The 7,500-nt window shown below is 41.2% G+C and overlaps 1 protein-coding gene and 12 non-coding genes across 13 annotated transcripts in view; 6 read left to right on the top strand and 7 right to left on the bottom strand.

The window, feature by feature from the left end:
• The window catches only part of LOC120986745 (carcinoembryonic antigen-related cell adhesion molecule 7-like), a 986,637-nt gene that overhangs the window by 584,588 nt on the left and 394,549 nt on the right, over positions 1 to 7,500 (bottom strand). The gene's annotated exons all lie outside the window — the stretch shown is intronic.
• Positions 1,583 to 1,654, bottom strand: TRNAE-UUC. Its single transcript has one exon. It is a non-coding gene; the product is annotated as a tRNA-Glu (tRNA).
• Positions 1,759 to 1,831, top strand: TRNAM-CAU. The gene has a single exon. It is a non-coding gene; the product is annotated as a tRNA-Met (tRNA).
• TRNAE-UUC lies at positions 2,692 to 2,763 on the bottom strand. The gene has a single exon. It is a non-coding gene; the product is annotated as a tRNA-Glu (tRNA).
• Positions 2,868 to 2,940, top strand: TRNAM-CAU. Its single transcript has one exon. It is a non-coding gene; the product is annotated as a tRNA-Met (tRNA).
• TRNAE-UUC lies at positions 3,801 to 3,872 on the bottom strand. The gene has a single exon. It is a non-coding gene; the product is annotated as a tRNA-Glu (tRNA).
• Positions 3,977 to 4,049, top strand: TRNAM-CAU. Its single transcript has one exon. It is a non-coding gene; the product is annotated as a tRNA-Met (tRNA).
• On the bottom strand, positions 4,910 to 4,981 carry TRNAE-UUC. The gene has a single exon. It is a non-coding gene; the product is annotated as a tRNA-Glu (tRNA).
• TRNAM-CAU lies at positions 5,086 to 5,158 on the top strand. Its single transcript has one exon. It is a non-coding gene; the product is annotated as a tRNA-Met (tRNA).
• Positions 6,019 to 6,090, bottom strand: TRNAE-UUC. The gene has a single exon. It is a non-coding gene; the product is annotated as a tRNA-Glu (tRNA).
• On the top strand, positions 6,195 to 6,267 carry TRNAM-CAU. The gene has a single exon. It is a non-coding gene; the product is annotated as a tRNA-Met (tRNA).
• On the bottom strand, positions 7,128 to 7,199 carry TRNAE-UUC. The gene has a single exon. It is a non-coding gene; the product is annotated as a tRNA-Glu (tRNA).
• On the top strand, positions 7,304 to 7,376 carry TRNAM-CAU. The gene has a single exon. It is a non-coding gene; the product is annotated as a tRNA-Met (tRNA).

Below are 7,500 nucleotides of genomic sequence, written 5' to 3'. Positions count from 1 at the left end.
TTTTGACCACATCATCCTCTTTATGCATGTTGTCTTACTCCAAGCTGTATAGGCTCGAAAGCCTACTACCAATTAAGCATATTAGGTGATGTGCATCTCTGTAATGAGAAGGGGTGTGGTCTATTGACATCAACACCCTATATTAGGTGTGCATAATTATTAGGCAACTTCCTTTCCTTTGGCAAAATTAGTCAAAAGAAGGACTTGACAGGCTCAGAAAAGTCAAAAATAGTGAGATATCTTGCAGAGGAATGCAGCACTCTTAAAATTGCAAAGCTTCTGAAGCGTGATTATCGAACAATTAAGCGTTTCATTCAAAATAGTCAACAGGGTCGCAAGAAGCGTGTGGAAAAACCAAGGCGCAAAATAACTGCCCATGAACTGAGAAAAGTCAAGCGTGCAGCTGCCAAGATGCCAATTGCCACCAGTTTGGCCATATTTCAGAGCTGCAACATCACTGGAGTGCCCAAAAGCACAAGGTGTGCAATACTCAGAGACATGGCCAAGGTAAGAAAGGCTGAAAGACGTAAGAAAGGGAATAAAAGAAGAAAATCTAATGACATGGCCTCCTTGTTCACCTGATCTGAACCCCATTGAGAACCTGTGGTCCATCATCAAATGTGAGATTTACAAGGAGGGAAAACAGTACACCTCTCTGAACAGTGTCTGGGAGGCTGTGGTTGCTGCTGCACGCAATGTTGATGGTGAACAGATCAAAACACTGACAGAATCCATGGATGGCAGGCTTTTTGAGTGTCCTTGCAAAGAAAGGTGGCTATATTGGTCACTGATTTGTTTTTGTTTTGTTTTTGAATGTCAGAAATGTATATTTGTGAATGTTGAGATGTTATATTGGTTTCACTGGTAAAAATAAATAATTGAAATGGGTATATATTTGTTTTTTGTTAAGTTGCCTAATAATTATGCACAGTAATAATCACCTGCACACACAGATATCCCCCTAAAATAGCTAAAACTAAAAACAAACTAAAAACTACTTCCAAAAATATTCAGCTTTGATATTAATGAGTTTTTTGGGTTCATTGAGAACATGGTTGTTGTTCAATAATAAAATTAATCCTCAAAAATACAACTTGGCTAATAATTCTGCACTCCCTGTACATGTTAATTGCTCTAGTGCTTCAGTTGCAACACAAAAAAAAAAGTTTTCTGCTTTAGGCAATCATTATTACATTCAGAGGAAACCGCTTCCAAGTTTCTTCATTATTGCTTTAAGTGGCACATCGGTTTCGGAATCTAGTGAGACTGACCCTCATACGGGGTCCTTTTCTAGCAAGACATTAGTGCAGCAGGTTATCGGATCTGAATTGAGTGAGATTAATTCTCACGCTGGGTCCTTTTCTAGTCAACTGGGATGAGGGGTTGTTGACTAGCTTAAATTTTGTAGTTAGAAGGCATAGTTGGGAATGATTTGAGGTATGATGTAAAAATGGGATCATGCGCAAAAGGAAGGAATGAAAAGCTATAAGCGGACAGAAATTTGAGCCGCAATGGGAGACCTCAACGTGTATGCCTTAACTCTGCATCCATTCGATGTCGGTGCAAATTTAAAAACCAAGCATTCCCATACCGGGAGTCGAACCCGGGCCACCTGGGTGAAAACCAGGAATCCTAACCGCTAGACCATATGGGAAACATGGCACAAAACTTTCTATTGCAAACATAAAAAAAACAAGAAAAAAAAATCCAATTTTGAAAAATCATTCTTGCACATACAAAACAGGGTGTGCAGCATTTGCCTCGTTAGCGCAGCAGGTAGCGCGTCAGTCTCATAATCTGAAGGTCGTGAGTTCGATCCTCACACGGGGCATTTTTCTAGCCAGGTTTATGTTCCTCTCTTGACCTAAAAGCCATGATACTTTCTCTTTCGCTACTGACATGTTCTGCTTTAAAAAATAAAGAGATCCAAAAGCATTGACAGGACGAAGGCTGCTTGACTATTTAAACTTTTGGAGTTAATAGGGAGAGTTGGGAATGATTTGAGGTATGGATTGAAAATGGGATCTTCTGCAAAAGAAAGGAAAAAATTGCTAAAAGTCGTCAAGTTCAGCATTTTTGGCCGCAATGTGCAACTTCAATCTATACCGCTTAACTCTGCGCCGTGGTGTCGGCCTTTCCGTGTAGGTGCAAGTGTTAAAAAGGCTTATTCCCATACCAGAAGTCAAATCTGGACTGTATAGGAAACAGAGGACTCATGAGCACTAGACTACATGTTAATTGCTCTAGTGCTTCAGTTGCAACACAAAAAAAAAAGTTTTCTGCTTTAGGCAATCATTATTACATTCAGAGGAAACCGCTTCCAAGTTTCTTCATTATTGCTTTAAGTGGCACATCGGTTTCGGAATCTAGTGAGACTGACCCTCATACGGGGTCCTTTTCTAGCAAGACATTAGTGCAGCAGGTTATCGGATCTGAATTGAGTGAGATTAATCCTCACGCTGGGTCCTTTTCTAGTCAACTGGGATGAGGGGTTGTTGACTAGCTTAAATTTTGTAGTTAGAAGGCATAGTTGGGAATGATTTGAGGTATGATGTAAAAATGGGATCATGCGCAAAAGGAAGGAATGAAAAGCTATAAGCGGACAGAAATTTGAGCCGCAATGGGAGACCTCAACGTGTATGCCTTAACTCTGCATCCATTCGATGTCGGTGCAAATTTAAAAACCAAGCATTCCCATACCGGGAGTCGAACCCGGGCCACCTGGGTGAAAACCAGGAATCCTAACCGCTAGACCATATGGGAAACATGGCACAAAACTTTCTATTGCAAACATAAAAAAAACAAGAAAAAAAAATCCAATTTTGAAAAATCATTCTTGCACATACAAAACAGGGTGTGCAGCATTTGCCTCGTTAGCGCAGCAGGTAGCGCGTCAGTCTCATAATCTGAAGGTCGTGAGTTCGATCCTCACACGGGGCATTTTTCTAGCCAGGTTTATGTTCCTCTCTTGACCTAAAAGCCATGATACTTTCTCTTTCGCTACTGACATGTTCTGCTTTAAAAAATAAAGAGATCCAAAAGCATTGACAGGACGAAGGCTGCTTGACTATTTAAACTTTTGGAGTTAATAGGGAGAGTTGGGAATGATTTGAGGTATGGATTGAAAATGGGATCTTCTGCAAAAGAAAGGAAAAAATTGCTAAAAGTCGTCAAGTTCAGCATTTTTGGCCGCAATGTGCAACTTCAATCTATACCGCTTAACTCTGCGCCGTGGTGTCGGCCTTTCCGTGTAGGTGCAAGTGTTAAAAAGGCTTATTCCCATACCAGAAGTCAAATCTGGACTGTATAGGAAACAGAGGACTCATGAGCACTAGACTACATGTTAATTGCTCTAGTGCTTCAGTTGCAACACAAAAAAAAAAGTTTTCTGCTTTAGGCAATCATTATTACATTCAGAGGAAACCGCTTCCAAGTTTCTTCATTATTGCTTTAAGTGGCACATCGGTTTCGGAATCTAGTGAGACTGACCCTCATACGGGGTCCTTTTCTAGCAAGACATTAGTGCAGCAGGTTATCGGATCTGAATTGAGTGAGATTAATCCTCACGCTGGGTCCTTTTCTAGTCAACTGGGATGAGGGGTTGTTGACTAGCTTAAATTTTGTAGTTAGAAGGCATAGTTGGGAATGATTTGAGGTATGATGTAAAAATGGGATCATGCGCAAAAGGAAGGAATGAAAAGCTATAAGCGGACAGAAATTTGAGCCGCAATGGGAGACCTCAACGTGTATGCCTTAACTCTGCATCCATTCGATGTCGGTGCAAATTTAAAAACCAAGCATTCCCATACCGGGAGTCGAACCCGGGCCACCTGGGTGAAAACCAGGAATCCTAACCGCTAGACCATATGGGAAACATGGCACAAAACTTTCTATTGCAAACATAAAAAAAACAAGAAAAAAAAATCCAATTTTGAAAAATCATTCTTGCACATACAAAACAGGGTGTGCAGCATTTGCCTCGTTAGCGCAGCAGGTAGCGCGTCAGTCTCATAATCTGAAGGTCGTGAGTTCGATCCTCACACGGGGCATTTTTCTAGCCAGGTTTATGTTCCTCTCTTGACCTAAAAGCCATGATACTTTCTCTTTCGCTACTGACATGTTCTGCTTTAAAAAATAAAGAGATCCAAAAGCATTGACAGGACGAAGGCTGCTTGACTATTTAAACTTTTGGAGTTAATAGGGAGAGTTGGGAATGATTTGAGGTATGGATTGAAAATGGGATCTTCTGCAAAAGAAAGGAAAAAATTGCTAAAAGTCGTCAAGTTCAGCATTTTTGGCCGCAATGTGCAACTTCAATCTATACCGCTTAACTCTGCGCCGTGGTGTCGGCCTTTCCGTGTAGGTGCAAGTGTTAAAAAGGCTTATTCCCATACCAGAAGTCAAATCTGGACTGTATAGGAAACAGAGGACTCATGAGCACTAGACTACATGTTAATTGCTCTAGTGCTTCAGTTGCAACACAAAAAAAAAAGTTTTCTGCTTTAGGCAATCATTATTACATTCAGAGGAAACCGCTTCCAAGTTTCTTCATTATTGCTTTAAGTGGCACATCGGTTTCGGAATCTAGTGAGACTGACCCTCATACGGGGTCCTTTTCTAGCAAGACATTAGTGCAGCAGGTTATCGGATCTGAATTGAGTGAGATTAATCCTCACGCTGGGTCCTTTTCTAGTCAACTGGGATGAGGGGTTGTTGACTAGCTTAAATTTTGTAGTTAGAAGGCATAGTTGGGAATGATTTGAGGTATGATGTAAAAATGGGATCATGCGCAAAAGGAAGGAATGAAAAGCTATAAGCGGACAGAAATTTGAGCCGCAATGGGAGACCTCAACGTGTATGCCTTAACTCTGCATCCATTCGATGTCGGTGCAAATTTAAAAACCAAGCATTCCCATACCGGGAGTCGAACCCGGGCCACCTGGGTGAAAACAAGGAATCCTAACCGCTAGACCATATGGGAAACATGGCACAAAACTTTCTATTGCAAACATAAAAAAAACAAGAAAAAAAAATCCAATTTTGAAAAATCATTCTTGCACATACAAAACAGGGTGTGCAGCATTTGCCTCGTTAGCGCAGCAGGTAGCGCGTCAGTCTCATAATCTGAAGGTCGTGAGTTCGATCCTCACACGGGGCATTTTTCTAGCCAGGTTTATGTTCCTCTCTTGACCTAAAAGCCATGATACTTTCTCTTTCGCTACTGACATGTTCTGCTTTAAAAAATAAAGAGATCCAAAAGCATTGACAGGACGAAGGCTGCTTGACTATTTAAACTTTTGGAGTTAATAGGGAGAGTTGGGAATGATTTGAGGTATGGATTGAAAATGGGATCTTCTGCAAAAGAAAGGAAAAAATTGCTAAAAGTCGTCAAGTTCAGCATTTTTGGCCGCAATGTGCAACTTCAATCTATACCGCTTAACTCTGCGCCGTGGTGTCGGCCTTTCCGTGTAGGTGCAAGTGTTAAAAAGGCTTATTCCCATAACAGAAGTCAAATCTGGACTGTATAGGAAACAGAGGACTCATGAGCACTAGACTACATGTTAATTGCTCTAGTGCTTCAGTTGCAACACAAAAAAAAAAGTTTTCTGCTTTAGGCAATCATTATTACATTCAGAGGAAACCGCTTCCAAGTTTCTTCATTATTGCTTTAAGTGGCACATCGGTTTCGGAATCTAGTGAGACTGACCCTCATACGGGGTCCTTTTCTAGCAAGACATTAGTGCAGCAGGTTATCGGATCTGAATTGAGTGAGATTAATCCTCACGCTGGGTCCTTTTCTAGTCAACTGGGATGAGGGGTTGTTGACTAGCTTAAATTTTGTAGTTAGAAGGCATAGTTGGGAATGATTTGAGGTATGATGTAAAAATGGGATCATGCGCAAAAGGAAGGAATGAAAAGCTATAAGCGGACAGAAATTTGAGCCGCAATGGGAGACCTCAACGTGTATGCCTTAACTCTGCATCCATTCGATGTCGGTGCAAATTTAAAAACCAAGCATTCCCATACCGGGAGTCGAACCCGGGCCACCTGGGTGAAAACCAGGAATCCTAACCGCTAGACCATATGGGAAACATGGCACAAAACTTTCTATTGCAAACATAAAAAAAACAAGAAAAAAAAATCCAATTTTGAAAAATCATTCTTGCACATACAAAACAGGGTGTGCAGCATTTGCCTCGTTAGCGCAGCAGGTAGCGCGTCAGTCTCATAATCTGAAGGTCGTGAGTTCGATCCTCACACGGGGCATTTTTCTAGCCAGGTTTATGTTCCTCTCTTGACCTAAAAGCCATGATACTTTCTCTTTCGCTACTGACATGTTCTGCTTTAAAAAATAAAGAGATCCAAAAGCATTGACAGGACGAAGGCTGCTTGACTATTTAAACTTTTGGAGTTAATAGGGAGAGTTGGGAATGATTTGAGGTATGGATTGAAAATGGGATCTTCTGCAAAAGAAAGGAAAAAATTGCTAAAAGTCGTCAAGTTCAGCATTTTTGGCCGCAATGTGCAACTTCAATCTATACCGCTTAACTCTGCGCCGTGGTGTCGGCCTTTCCGTGTAGGTGCAAGTGTTAAAAAGGCTTATTCCCATACCAGAAGTCAAATCTGGACTGTATAGGAAACAGAGGACTCATGAGCACTAGACTACATGTTAATTGCTCTAGTGCTTCAGTTGCAAGACAAAAAAAAAAGTTTTCTGCTTTAGGCAATCATTATTACATTCAGAGGAAACCGCTTCCAAGTTTCTTCATTATTGCTTTAAGTGGCACATCGGTTTCGGAATCTAGTGAGACTGACCCTCATACGGGGTCCTTTTCTAGCAAGACATTAGTGCAGCAGGTTATCGGATCTGAATTGAGTGAGATTAATCCTCACGCTGGGTCCTTTTCTAGTCAACTGGGATGAGGGGTTGTTGACTAGCTTAAATTTTGTAGTTAGAAGGCATAGTTGGAAATGATTTGAGGTATGATGTAAAAATGGGATCATGCGCAAAAGGAAGGAATGAAAAGCTATAAGCGGACAGAAATTTGAGCCGCAATGGGAGACTTCAACGTGTATGCCTTAACTCTGCATCCATTCGATGTCGGTGCAAATTTAAAAACCAAGCATTCCCATACCGGGAGTCGAACCCGGGCCACCTGGGTGAAAACCAGGAATCCTAACCGCTAGACCATATGGGAAACATGGCACAAAACTTTCTATTGCAAACATAAAAAAAACAAGAAAAAAAAATCCAATTTTGAAAAATCATTCTTGCACATACAAAACAGGATGTGCAGCATTTGCCTCGTTAGCGCAGCAGGTAGCGCGTCAGTCTCATAATCTGAAGGTCGTGAGTTCGATCCTCACACGGGGCATTTTTCTAGCCAGGTTTATGTTCCTCTCTTGACCTAAAAGCCATGATACTTTCTCTTTCGCTACTGACATGTTCTGCTTTAAAAAATAAAGAGATCCAAAAGCATTGACAGGACGAAGGCTGCT

The sequence above is a fragment of the Bufo bufo genome, chromosome 1, assembly GCF_905171765.1.
Source record: "Bufo bufo chromosome 1, aBufBuf1.1, whole genome shotgun sequence".
Taxonomy (NCBI): Eukaryota; Metazoa; Chordata; class Amphibia; order Anura; family Bufonidae; genus Bufo; species Bufo bufo.
The sequence above is the reverse complement of the archived record's forward strand: the minus strand, read 5'-3'. Positions and strand labels throughout refer to the sequence as shown.